The sequence below is a fragment of the Hylaeus anthracinus genome, unplaced genomic scaffold (assembly GCF_026225885.1).
Source record: "Hylaeus anthracinus isolate JK02 unplaced genomic scaffold, UHH_iyHylAnth1.0_haploid 11985, whole genome shotgun sequence".
NCBI lineage: Eukaryota > Metazoa > Arthropoda > Insecta > Hymenoptera > Colletidae > Hylaeus > Hylaeus anthracinus.
In genome coordinates this window covers 2,804,569-2,819,075 of record NW_026534333.1, presented here as the reverse complement: position 1 = coordinate 2,819,075, position 14,507 = coordinate 2,804,569, and the positions used below count along the sequence as shown (strand labels likewise).

Genomic DNA, 14,507 nt, shown 5'->3' with positions numbered 1-14,507 from the left:
ATCTCATTGTCAGGTCAACGATCTCGAAGATGCTGATCTTTCATTAAAAACTTCATCGACCCTTTATCTCCTCCAACCGGGGATCGAGTTATCTTTTAATCGGTCGACCTAGATAGCGGAAAGCGGAAAGGGAAGAAACGAAAGTCTGCGTCCAATCTATCGTTCGATAGCGGCAGGGAAATCGAAGGTGAAACGATCTCTTAAGAGGAAACGCTGTGTCTCGTGCCAAAAAAAAACACCGACAGCGTACATGTTTCTTATTAAAAATACCGCTTAAAATGTATTTACACGTTCATATGAAATACTTGTATTATACACTTGGCGTCGTCGGAAGGAACTCCTCGATATTGAATAATTTTTCGGTTCAAGAGGCGCTGGGTTCCCCTCTGCACCCGTATGCATTAAGAATATGAAATATTTCTGCAACAATGATCGTCTACGACGTCGGAGCGTCTGATTCGCTTCCATTTCAATTCCCACCCCCAAACGACCCACTTTCTGCCAAGTTTCTCGTCTGCGCGACCCTCTGAAACAGTGGTGCGCAACCTTCCTCGTTCCCTGGCCAATTAAAACGACGCGATAACCAAAAATTCTATCGAATGTCAATCGAGTAAAAATCGGAGCAAAAGGTCTGTCCGATAAAAATATCGCAAGACTCGGAGACCGTTGCTCGACTTTGTTTCTTTCGTCAGAAAAGTATTTATCGGATTCGATGATAGCTCGATAGATGCTTTTTTTTTTTTTTTTTTTTTTTTATTTGCGACGAAATATAATTCACGAACCGGATCCTCCTATTTTTCGAGTAAGTTTTCAACGCGTTTTCGATTTAATTTCCAGACTAGACGAAAATGATTTGCGCACCGCTGCCACCGAAGAAACGGTCGCGATCGTCGCGAGCTTATCGCGAGCCTCGAGCAATGGGAACAGCCGCGCGAATATTCTCATTTCCCCAGACTCGCACACCGACTCACGCATCCACGCACGAACAGAGCCACGTAATGTATGCGGGGACGCGATATGCGGCCGCACGATCCGCATGAATTTTCAAATTCCGCCAACGTGGCATTCTGTTTCGCCTGGCATCGCGAACGCTGGCGAATTACACTAATAATCCGTATGCCATTGCGGAACCTCCATTAACCTCCGTTTCTGGTAGGATTCTACAGATTAATGGCGAGCGAGAAGAACGTACAGAATTCTATCGCGTTCCAAAAGCGATAGTTTTCAGAACGATCGAATTAGAATCGCGTTAAATGAAATTTCAATTTTCTTTTCATTGAACCGATCGATTTTTTGAATAAAAAGGCATCGAAAAGTTCTTTACCGTTTCGAAATCCGAAGCTCCGTTACCTAGATACGAGCAATTAATGTTAACTCCGCGTGTGCCCACATGCGCTGGCATTCGCTGCACATGCGCTCTCGCACATGGTGTAAACTTCAACCGCTCGTATCTCGATAACGAAGCCTCGAATTGCAAAACGGCAAGACGCTTTTTCTTTCGTATCTTCGCGAAGAATTCATCTCGAGAAAAGTCTGTTCGAGTAATATCGAATCCTCTCGTCGATCAAATCGATTTTCCTTTGTAATCTTCCTCTCCTAATTTTCGTTCATAGCTCGCCAATAAAATTTTCCCATGCTCAAGGTTGACTTTGAAAATCGAACGTCGACGGAACCGAGGAGCTGGCGTATCGCTTTGCGCCGCGTCTCGAATAGGTTCGAATCGAGTTTTTCACCTCGAAATAATTGGAAAAGAGGGTCGGTGAAAATGTGGAGCGAGCCGGTTGATGGTTGCGTGCGAGCAATCTGCGTGGTCGGTCGATCTGGGTCGGTGAAATCACTAGAAGCGTAATTCTCGGATACGCGTTCGACGCCCTTTCCCGCGCCATTTTCGCGACCCCCTTTTTTTTTTGTAATCGTTGTAACGCAACGACCAGTCGCGGTTTGCTTGTTTCGAGCTGTTTAGGTGCGGCTGGATGCCGGGCGGAAAATTATCGGGGCAAAACTGCTTCGCGAAATTTGTTAATCCCCGCGGTGTTCGCAAAGTTGATTAAACGGGAGTATTTACTTAGTGGAACATTTATTCATAGAAATAGTTGCAGTAGACCGAGTAGGAACGGAGAGTATCGAAAATATTCGTTTGCTAGTTTTTGTCAACCGTTAAAAATAAGATCACAGAAAATTGTTTCGTTATTACGCGTGCAATGTATGAGCGACATGGCGTCATTCGTTCTAAAAACAAGTCAAAGATTATTACTTGAACGTATGCAACGAAAAAGAAAAGAAATCGTGAGGTTCGTATGAGTTTGTACTAACAAGGGAAAACTCCAAGAAAAACAAAAATTTCGCATAGAAATCCCAGGGTGTAACTTAAGCTTCTCCTTGTAAGTGTAATTATTGAATAGAAGGAAACGTTCGAACTCGCATTACCTCCCTAGGAATTAATTTCGATAGAAGCCCGGTTCGGAACGATTCGACCGGCCAGTTCTTCGCGAGGATGGTAACTCTAACAATGGCGAAATTGCCGAGATCAGCGCATCAAATCCCAACGAGCTATTATGAGGGGGATGATGGCCACTAAAATCTCAGCCTCGTCAGTCACTTTTTATTGGAGCCAGTTTCGAAACTTTTTGATACCCCCGCGTAGTTAGTTCTCGTGCTCTTTTTTACCACTTTCATAGATTAACCCCTCGACTGACGAGCGCACCACATGGCGACGGTCGCGGAATCATAAGCTACCATGGAACAGAATTAGCCGACGACGACTCTGCGGTTAATGGCAGATTTTACGCCCTTACGACATATGTTAATCTGAAAACCACGCGCGAGAACATACGCGGGATATATGTCGCGAACGAACGTGGATTAGAAAAAGCGACGAGTGCTATGCATGTTTTATTTATATAAAAATTCCTATTTTTCTATCAGAGGATGGTACGATAACTAAGGTTTCCTACTTACTATCATTTCTCGGAAACTATCTTCGATTCGCATAGTTGCAAGTTTTATAACACGAAGCACAAACGGACCATCCATCCATTTCCCTGTATCATTTCAATTCTCACCTTTTTTTCATTTTCATTATCATTCTCAAACGTCTCTCCTTTGCCCCCAAACAATAATTGTCGTTAAGCATCGCCGAATTTTCCCAGACAAAAGTGCGGGGAAGATTGAAAAAAAAAGAAAGAAAAAAAAAAGAAAAGAAAGACCCGTCGTTTCTCCTTTCATTCGTGCGCCATTTCATCGGTACTCGCGATGATCAAAGAGATTCGTTCACGTTCCGAGCCACTCGTAGTTTCGTCGAACCGCAGAAAAAAATAGCGGAACAGGATATCGCGAGCGCGTATCAGTTCGCCAGAAACCGCTGGAAAAGCGACTTTTTTCCCCCGTCTCCGTTCGACGCTGGAAATTGCGCTGGCGGAGTTGTTTCTCGCGACCGAAAAAAGAAATTTCCGAACGTCCACGGGTAAATCGAACCGTTAACCGCGAAACTTCCGACACGCGAATCGAGAGTTCGCCGTCGACGCGATCCGATCCCTGGGATCTCGAGAAACGCGTTGTTACCTCAGAAATCGCAGTCGTTAAACCGAGAACGGTTGGTGGGGGTTCCTGTTATCAGAAAAACCAGGAGCGCCAAGTGGGTCAAGAATTGACCGAGAGGACGAAAAGGGAGGGGGAGGGATTGAAAAACGGGAACCGCGACTGGCGTCACTCGAAAACGATCGAGTTCGGCCAGCCTCGGCCGGAATCCGGAGCCGACGTTGCGGCTCTGCCCGAGCTATGACGCAATCCGAGTATACAGTGTACGGAGCACAATGGCCCGTATCTGGGTCGTGGTGTCAGTGCTACCCCTTGCTCTCGCCCGCCAGGGTGCTGCAACCCCAATTCCGCGACCCGGCGTGCCTGGAAAATCGCTGGCGATATCCAGCCGGACCAGAACTCTGCTCGTCGCCCTCCTGGCTGGCCTGCACCTTACCTTGCTGCCGTTTATCCTATTCAACGCTGAACCTATCGACATTTTATCGGTGCTTATTTCCGCCTCGATCGTTTAAACGGTGCCTCGAACACACCTTTTTTAATCGATATGATGATATTAGTAGGATGCAGGATTGGTCGCGTAAAACCGAGTGTAGATCCGAGGATCGTGGATTGAAATTTCCACGCCTTATTTAATCCTTCGTGGAATCCTACGATATTTCGTATAATACAATCTCAAAAGTCTCGATCGTGGATTGAAATTTCCACGCCTTATTTAATCCTTCGTGGAATCCTACGATATTTCGTATAATACAATCTCAAAAGTCTCGACACGAAATGGCGAAACGGTGCCTGAACAAACACCGTATCCGTGGGGTTTCAAAGGATGAGAACGTCGTCGGTTCTCCCGCGCCAGGATTCCGAAACAGGTACCCCAGAGGAGGCGGTTGTATCGCGCGCGATTAATCCACGTTAATTACACCCGAATTAAACGTATATCGCCGTCGAGGAATTATTACCAGGTTCGCTTAAACGGCGTCGAGTGTTTGCGCTCCGGTAAGAGACGATCCTGTAACTCCTCGCGAGGCTCTCCATTTACTGGAAACCATGTCGCGCTCAAACAACTCGGAAAAGTGGACGTCATTGTCGAAAACGGTTCCAGCTGGTCCGACCCTTTCGAGTCTGTTTACGCGCCGTGATTCCGGCTCGAATTACGGAATGACCAAACGAGCAAATAATCCCGGAAGAAGAGGAAAGACTCTTTTCCTGGAGTGGGACTAACGGGGAGAGGACCGTTCTCGAGTGGACCGATTTTCGGGGATAACGAAACACGTGCGACGGTTTGTTCCGTTTGGGGTGAATGTTGTGCTTGCGCAGCTTATTCTTCGAGGCACGATTCGAGAAAGACTCGTTTCGAGTTAGGGAGCTTCGAAATCTTATCGTTTTTAAATTTCAGGAATAGCAGACGATGAAAAGTGCGTTGCTTTAGGATCGTTGCTTCGATCTGTTTCGGTGTTACGAGTTGATTATTTATTTATTTTGTTTCTTCGACATGTCGACTTTCGAGAGCCATCCACTTCGGTGATAGCGATGGATTTCGCCTCGACCGGTCTCGTCGGGGAACTACACGTTGAAAATTTGTCAGGGTTGCATCGTCGTCGACGGAAACCGTCGACACGGTTTCCCAGCGATACCTTTATTTCGCTGGCTCGCTTTGGTAGGTTCGTTTGTTCGCGCGACGCGTGCTGCCGGTGGCCGCACAAAGCGTTTAGCCGCGTCGCGACTCACGGTGTCTCGTTTGCGAGTATATCGGAGCGCGGCGCATCGAGAAATCAAAGGTGAACGCTTTTTGCAAGCTCATCCGACTGTCGTGCCGTAACGAATACCCGGCGACTCGCTGCCAGGAGGAAAAACCGGCGAATTTCCGACGGGTTCGTTAGCGAACGGGATCGAAACCTTTCTTCCCCTTGACGCTTCTCCCTCCCCATCTCGCGACCGTGTGTTTCTTTTCGTTCGGAAGCTGCGCGCGCGTCTTTTCACCGGCGTCGCTTCTTTTCCGCTTCCGTTCGGAGAATCGCCTCGAGTATCGCGGACTTCGAAACGATAGACTCGTTGCTAACGATAGAATCTTCGTGTACGATACGTTGGGAATGTAATCTGTGGTTACGATTAGGCTAGTACGATAGGAGTCGCTTAATCGTTTTTAAAATGATCGAACGAAGAATCTAATGTAAGAAATTATCGAAATTTAATATTCCAAGAAGGTCACTTAGATACGATAATATTTTCTATACACAGATTCGGAATTTTTTACACTCGCTTCTACTTAATATTTTACAAATCCGAGTAGCTTACGTTACGTGAAATTGTACAGAGAATCGATACGGAGAAGATCGATCGCAGCTGGACAGATCGTCGCAGCGAAGAAGTGGATTCGAGTCGAGATAAAAGAAGCCGGTTTCCGATGAGCAACGTGAAATGGACCGAGAAGAGGTTGAATTAAAGCGTTCGCCAAGAAATTCCACGCTAAATGAAACATTTTTTCCCGCCAGGGGATCCCTTTCGGACGTCAGTCGAGAAATCCCAGGCATTTTCGATCGGGCCTCGCCAAGGGACGTCGAAACGGATAAATAAACGAACAAATGGGGCGGAGGGAATTCACCCCGTGGCTGCTCGCGACTCAAAGGGGCCACCAGGGGGGGGGAGGGGAGGATGCAAAGCGCATCGAACGAGCCCTCGTCGCGTTTCAATGAGTTGCTACGCTCCTGGGTAACGAACAACCCCCGAGACGTTGCTCGCAAAACACCCCTGGAATCCCTTTGAGCCGCGCAGACGGCGCTTCCTCTAACTGCGTCACAAACGCCACCCTTGACCGGCGGCTGACCTATCTTCTTACCTCCAAACCGGATGTTTCGAATTTTCAACCGCTTCCGGGACGACGATGTTGCTCGCGGTTACATGCCAGAGGAGCTGGTGCGAGTAATTTTATTCGGAACGAAACTGCGAGATAATTTCTCGCGGACCACGGCTGGAAATTGTTTGCGACGTTTCAACATTCGCAATTACGATGCAATTTGAATGAAACTTCTTATGGGTTCCCCTGTACAATCCCACGAAACATGTGAGCTACTTGAGTTTAAAAAAATATTAGGTATAATCGATCGCAGAAGATAAGTCACGAATCTGTGCTGGTCGAGGTGAAACGTTTTACAGGTGCTTTGCACATCATGCAATCATAGCACCGTGGTACGTCTCGAGTAGTACATTCAGCTCTGACCAGAGTATCAAAAAAAACGTTCGTCTACTCTCATTCATTCGTATCCGAATGTCGAGCGAGTTTCTCGCAAAGCATCCTTCAACACGTTGATCGCCATGTCGCCTATATACGACTGGCAGTGTTTCTCACTGAAGAAATAAACGAAATTAATTCTGAAAGTCAAGCGTCAAATGGAACGAATTTCAGTTACGGATATAAATACGACGATCTCCGATAGTTTAAATACTATTCCATTTCGGCAGAAACTTTCAAGAGTATCTATCCGGCAGTCGACGCGTTAAGTATCTTTTAGTCGCCTCGCCGTCCCGGTTTCCGGTCGATCGTCTCAAGGGATCCGTTATTCCGAGAAATCCGAAAACAATGTTGGATCAATTTCTCGCCGCGAACCGAAACGCTCGCTCGTAAGGTCCCGGCGTCCGGACACCGAACGCTGGAACAACATTTGCCAGGGGCCATCGGGTCTCGTGTCGAGTCGCGCTTCGACGCTCTCCAGGATCCGAGGGTACTTCGTCCCTTTCGACGGGAAAGGCTCACGGTAGACAAACACTCGGACCGATCAAACGTAACAACAGCCGGAGGAGAGCATCGTTCGAGGATCTCGTAAATAAGAAAGCTTCGTGCGATCCTGGACGTACTGGTACGGGGTTGTATCGACGCTTGGAGTGGCGCGTAGTGGACGAAGGGGTCCGGGGGGGCAGGGGGCAGGGGGTGGGCGAGGACACGGACCGTTTCCGTTGAAAGTACAACGTTGAACGTCGTGGAAACAGTGACTTCTGTAAGGGGAACACGGGTTTCCAGCTTTCTGCGTTGGAGCGTGTCGAGACTTTCTAAAAGGGAGAGGAACGACGAGGTTCGCTCGGAGGGAGAGAAACAGATAAAGGATTTCGAAGGGGGTGTGGGACGAGGAGGCGGTGAGGAATTGTCGAGGAAGGAACGCGGGGGTGGAACGAGCGAAATAAAAGGGGGCCGTGGGAGAAAAATAAAGACAGAAGGGCGAACAGGATTGCAGAGGAAGAAGAACACCGTGGGCGCTTTATCGAGGGCTGGAGCGGGGGATGAAAAAGGGGACAGGAGAGCGGAGAATTGCAAAGGGGCTGGCGAAAGAATGGGAAAAGTTAAGGAACGGAACGATTCGTTCGGCGAACGCAGGGTGAAAAAAGGAGTTTCCGGTCTCTTTAAATCGTTCTCGCGAATTCGAGCATTCCTTTTCAGCTACCCCTCGATGCCTCTGGTGGTTTCTCGTTTGTTCGACCGCGACGAAAGTAGTAAATACAACGAACGGGCCAGCGTGTTGAAAAAGCCAGGGAGAAGCGACTCCTTCGTTTAATTCCACGTCGGAGCTTTCACCTCCTCCTTCTCTATGTTTCGTGCCGTGTACGATTGCGACATCGCGATTCTGCGACGATTTCAGTCCGAAACGTTGACATACGTACGAAGATACGGTAAACAAAATATATATCCTAGCCGTTCGAACCGAGCAGTTGATTTAGATAACAAGCTCGCCGCGCGACACAGATCCCGTTAGAGATCGCTGCTGTTGACTGTTCCGACGACACGTGGGACTGGAATTTTCTGGGAAGAGAGCCAACGGTAATTTTCCGTCGGCGATAAATTGTCAACCTCCAAGTAGTTCCCGATGGCTTTCACCGAGGCTTCCATCATCGATTCTCAGCCCTGCTGGCGAAGTGGCCGATCCAAACGCCAGCGATTCTGGCTATAAACGGTGGACCGAGATCCTCGGTACAACGGAACCTTGCAAAATTAATTTACAAGTTCTACTTCGCGTTGTTCAATTCACTGCATAATTCGAGGTACTCTTATTCGTTGTATCCCCGAAATTGCATTCGTATTCGAGAAATTTATCTAATGTCCAATTTGAAATTTACTCGGTCGACGTACAGTCAGTTCCTGTGTTTATCGAAGAAGTTTCGATTGTATAACAGTTTTGATATCATCGAATACATTTTTCGTCATAAATATGTAAACGAATAAGCTTACGCGTGTATATATTTATATATACATCGACATATTTATACGAACATGCACTTGGAAACATCAAACCTACCATTCAATTTAAACAAACTTTTTTTCGATAGACGTGGGCGGTACGAATATTTATGGGACTGACCTATAGCTACTCCATATACACTGTTCGTCAAAAAATTCCAGACACTTTCTCAAAACGTCGAAAATATGAGAGTTTTCAACCGATCTTCGGGAAACTTCACGAGGCTTAGTTTCGAAGTGTCCTCTGGGTGTGTGCAAAGTCGCATTGATAAGGGTTGATGAGAAGGGGTTAATTCACCTCCCTACATATAGACGAGGAGAACAACCGGCCACGTGATTCATTCCACGATTTCTTTGCAAATACCGACGCAAGAGTGCTTATTCTTCCCCAACCTTTTTAAGAGCCTCCGCGTTTATCATCTCCAGAACCATTGCCACGACTTTCTGGCCACCCAGTGTTTAGGCAACGGTCCAAAACCCAGCGGGGAAACTACCCACCTAAAAGCGTTCGCGCTTCCTCCACTCCTTTGCAGTCGTTTAATCGTCGAAAACTGGACATTCCGGGAACGGAAAGCGAACCCCGCGCCCGTAACCCTCGGCCACGTCCCAGCGTGACCGCGGCCATTAGCGAACTTGAAACTGAGCCGATTTACGCCGATGTCACGCTCGCTAAAGCCTGGATCCAGTCTACGGGAAGACGAACTGGGTAAATAGACAAACTGGCCGGAGTCGAGGATGACCCGAGCTTCCTGCCTTCCCGGAAACGTCTCGACAAAATGGCCTCCGAACGTTGCCCGATACCAACCGCGCTCGCCAGTTCACGGCTGGCGGGGCTACGAGCCGGGGAATACACGTTCCAAGTTCCGAACGCGGGCCAGCTTCAGGCTTTTCAATCTTCAGCCTCGAGAAATCGAATTCGTTTTAAACGCGAGACGGAAAGTTTTGTTCGGCGTATCAACAATTCGTGTCCACGTTAATTCGCTCGTATCATTTGTCCGTCCCATCGTGGGTAGATTCTACGATCGAAGGACTTTTATCCCGACAAGGGAGATCGCATCGTTCCGAAAATCCGAATCCGATCGTTCCGAAAACGACTGCGTTAATTTGGACTCGCGAGTTTCCCCGGGCAACGATGGTCGTCGCGATACTGTTCGGTTTAATTATGGATCGATTTCGAAGTCTCGGTGCGCGCGAACATCGTACGCGTGTATTTTTTTGCCATTGTTCGCGCATGGTAATAGTTGTCTGCACAAGCAAATAAATCAGCTCGCGACGCAGCGCGATATTTATCGGTCCACGCTGTCGACAGCCTTTAAATATGTAAATGGTACGCGGCTTGACTCCGGGGAAGAGAGGGGCACGCGAGAGCGCTCGACGTTCGAACGTTTTTCCCAATTAAAATCTATTCTTTCCGTTGAATCGCGTCGCCGAAAGAGCAATTGCTCCGCTTATCGGCAGATATATTACGACGGGCGAACGCTCGCTTCTGAAATGTCACTGTTCGTTGCGAGTTCGCCGACGGGAACCGTCATAAATCGCGGAAATAATATTAACGGTAATGGTAATACTACGCTATTGTACGGAGGAGGGAATTAATGTATAAAAATGAGCGTGCATTCGTTATTGTAGCCGGGAAAAGTAGAAGAAAAGGTACAGCTGCTGTTATCAACGCGATACTAAACGGGATACGGTGAAACGGATGTAAAGAGTGGAAATCGTATCGAAATGCGAGACGAGCGATTTTCTACAATTATTAGCGAGGGTAAAGTATACCACGTTAGAAGACAACAACAATGACAAATTGGTTTCTAGTTTCGAGCGCATTCCATGGATAATAGTAACTAAAATCGAACATCGAAATGACCACATAAATGAGTCGAGACGTCGCGATTTGTAATAAATAACGCTCGCGCGGAGACTGACGAACAGTCTTTATTAGTAATTAATTAAAACGTCCAATGAAACGCGCACAATGTGGCGAATTTCCCGCTTGGCTCCGCGTAATTATTCAATCATCTCGCCATGCCTCGCGAACGGTGCGCGTTATTCAACCGCGATCAATTTTGCAGCGATCCGCGACGCGGCGGCGATCCAAAGGAAGGCCTCCGTTCGCCGTAGAAATTAACGCGAAAACTAAAGCAAAGAAATAAACAAATAACGATGTATAAGAAAGCTAGGAGAAACAGCCGAGAAAAGTACGAGTCCTGAAATTCCAACGGAAAGCAGGGGAATGAATTTGCTTACCTGAAAAAAACATCGGAGAACTCTCGCCGTAGCATAAATCTGTCGAAGCAACGTCACCGATACGCTCGTGCTATGGAGAAGGGAAACTGGGACAATGAACTAGACAGAAATCGACGCAAGAAAGGGAGGGAAAGAAAGCGTCGAAAATCGTGGAAAAACAACCCTCTTCCGGCGCACTAGTACGTCGAAAAACAACCGAGCGTGGCCGTTTTCACAAAACGCTCGGACCCGGATCGCGTGTAATTTAATTCGTGGCGTGCTGCTGCAGCGCCGCGGCGCGGGGGTGTTGGAGAAACGAGGGAAACAACGACGAAAGGGAGACGGGGCACGAAGATTCGAAGGTTGCGGAGGTGGTTAAGGTAGACGTCGTTGTCAAAGTGCGCCTAGCCGAAAGACACGCCAACCATTCTCCTCGCGCGGCTGCTGAATCCCGTGCATCGTCACGATTTCGTTGATGGTGGTGGTGTATTGATCCACCCCTGGAGCGTGACCGGGGGTTCCTCTCTCCTCTGCGTGTCCTCGCGTATTTGTGTCTCGGTGTGCGCGTCCGTCGTTCCTTCTTCCGCGTGTTCCGCGTTCTTTCTCTCGCCGGGGTTCCTTCGTAGGGGGTGGCGCCGTTGTTTGTCACTCTTCTGTTCCACGGATTCAGTTCTTCGACGGCGGTTTTGCGCCTTTATTTTCCCGGCCGTTATTCAATACGATAGGGGGATGGCAGCGCTATTGATCAAAATTTATACCTCGCCCTCTCGGTTTGTAACATTTCTTCGTCATTTGCGAGCTCTGAATCCCGATGTGCGTATGTTTGTTCGTTCGTGTTTTGTTTCGATTCACTCGTCAGTTTATTAGAAAACTGTTGGTGTTCGATGCGGGGTTACCGGTGTCGTAAAATTTCTGAAAGAGAATTAACGTTTCCAAACGTTTGGTTAGTTTGATTGAAAAGTTTCGCAACAACGTTGCCTGCTCCTTTTTCCCCCCAGCAGCGATCGATCGAAAGGGGGGACGAGACGCTTTGGAAAATTGCGCGCGTACACGTCGATGTCTATCATCGAGTGTCAGAGAAGACAGAGCTCGTGGAATATTCATGCGAGCCGCATTATGGCCGCTAGCTGGCAATAATGTGACACAACTGCGCCACGTGTGCGGACGACAGCCGATGGACTGCACACGTCTATGCGCGGGGTGGCCGCGTTGAAACGGACACGTGGAAAAAAATGTCTTCATTATCCGTCAAGTGACGTCGTGGAACGTAAGAAATTTACTTCGAGGTCGTGTTAAGGATTTAAGAATCGTTCGTCTTTTTTCAAAATAAAATTATGGCAGCCTCCTGTCGTAAGTCTATGGTCTCACCCGGTATACTCGAACGTGACCGATTCGCCGATATTCATCTCGTGTTCGTTACAGTCAATATTTATCGAATTGACGTTTACCCGATGTCCATTAAATCAGCAACGACTCGATTAAATTTCTGTAATAACATTCCCTTCGTTTGGGGAACGTTCCGTACATAGTGGAAATTCGCGTATCGAAAGTATCGTAACGAGAAAAGGACGGTTTTGACGACTCTCTAAAAGTAGAATGTCCATGTTGATTCGGTATCCGCTAAAAACATCATTCAAGTTGCTTTTAGAATAACAAATTTATTTGCGGCAAATATATATTTCGATCGTCTACGCTGCGAAAGAATCAAGGATTACCAGCCAGCGACCGCATCAGCATGTCTGACCGCAAACATCCGAAACTACTTCGCAAGCGTCTGACCACGGTCTGACCAGAATCGCTTGGCTCCACTGACTCCCAGTTCTCATTCCGATTGCACGATTCAATCGAACGAGCGCAAGCATCTTCGAACCTCGAATAACCAGGGCCGTAGTCAGCCATTCCCTACCAATCGAATCCAAGAATATTTATTTATTTACAGATTTATTTATAGATTAGTCCGATAGGGAACGAATCTTCTTGTATAAGGTCTGGCTGTTGAAGACGCCTGACTTTGCAGTAGAAGCGTGTACCCAAGTAAATTAGAACCTTCGATTTTAACCACAGCGAGCCCTACGAATTTGTTCCCGTCATCCGAGATCGATAGTAACTCTCATCGTTTCGATAGACATATTTACAAACTGGCAATAACAGGCAGAGGCAGGCTTCCCGAACCCATCGAAACTACTCCGAACCGCTTTCTTCGTCTAGTGGCCGCAATTGTTTTCAGACAAGTATCCAATTTCCAGCCGTTCGATCGAAGTCACGGCGTTGATCAAGTTCTGCCGCGGTTCTGGCTAAAGTACACCGTGCCATTCTCAAAGTTTCGAGGCCGCCCGGGTTCGCGGCTGCGATTCTAATTCGCCGTTCCAATTACTATCTACGGAGAGGATACATTCGGGCTAAACTTGCGCGACGAACGGCGGCCGTCTCGAACTCTTCGACGTTGAAATAATCGAGCGAGCGCGACGCGACTCGCTCGGAAATCGATCCATCGTCGCGAGGGAACGTATTGTTCCCGTTAATGGCCGTGTAATGCGGGGAACAATGCGACTCGACGGATGTTACAATTAATTTACGCAACGCGTGGAAGCCTGGCTCGAAACGAAAAGTTTCCGTCGCAGGAGCAACTGGAGAAACGTTTAGCGGGGGAGTTTGGGGACGTGTACGGGGTTGAAACGCGCGCTACTCGAGACGATAGACGCATCAGCCACTCGAAACACTGGTCGCTTATTGGTTTACGTTGTCTATTGTAATGCCGTTTATTAAATATGGGAATACAGGGCACAGGAAGCGAAGGAGAAAGTGAAAAGAAAGTTGAAGTGTTTCGGGTGAAAAAAGAACCCAATCGAACTCGCGTTGACACGTAAACCATCGGGAGTCCGAGATTCTTGGGAACTCTGTCGTCTGGACCACAAAAAAGCCTTGGACCATTTCTCAAATTACTCTCTCGACCGATGGTAATTATTTTAATTAACGGTAAATGTTCCAAGCCGGAAAAAGCGCAAGATATATGACAGGGGCTACGTCCACGGTTTCTTAATATCGGGTCGTCGTAAAAATTTTGTCCGCTGAATATAAAACGGAATTTTAATTTTAAACATACTTTATCGTCAAATGCTAGGCGCCTCGTACGACTATTACTTTTTATCTCGGTAATTAAAAGTAACCGAGGACGCCGTTGAAAAGAAATTCATTAAAGACCGCAGCTTCTCCTGATTCTTCGTACGCAAATAAGGCAATGGATACTTACGCGTAAATTCACATTTTATTTATATACTTAATACTTATTCTTCGAACACTCTGCCACTCTTGTACGTGTTTTAGGCGCGTTTACGCAGTCCCCGACGAAATTCGCTGTACAAGCAAGCGGGGTGTCGTTGTTCGCGTAAAACTGCAACGAGAACGTAGAATAACGTTTCCTCGTGCGAGGTTTCGTTTTCGAGGAAATCAATTTGAAAGTTTCGTCCGGGTGCGTTAAACGACTGGGTTAACCCGTTCGTTCGTTACCCGTTATTTCTGCTCCCGT

At 47.5% G+C, this 14,507-nt stretch overlaps 1 protein-coding gene across 2 annotated transcripts in view; it reads left to right on the top strand.

Moving 5' to 3' along the window:
• LOC128886804 (uncharacterized) overlaps positions 1-14,507 on the top strand; it is a 133,048-nt gene that overhangs the window by 41,518 nt on the left and 77,023 nt on the right. The gene's annotated exons all lie outside the window — the stretch shown is intronic.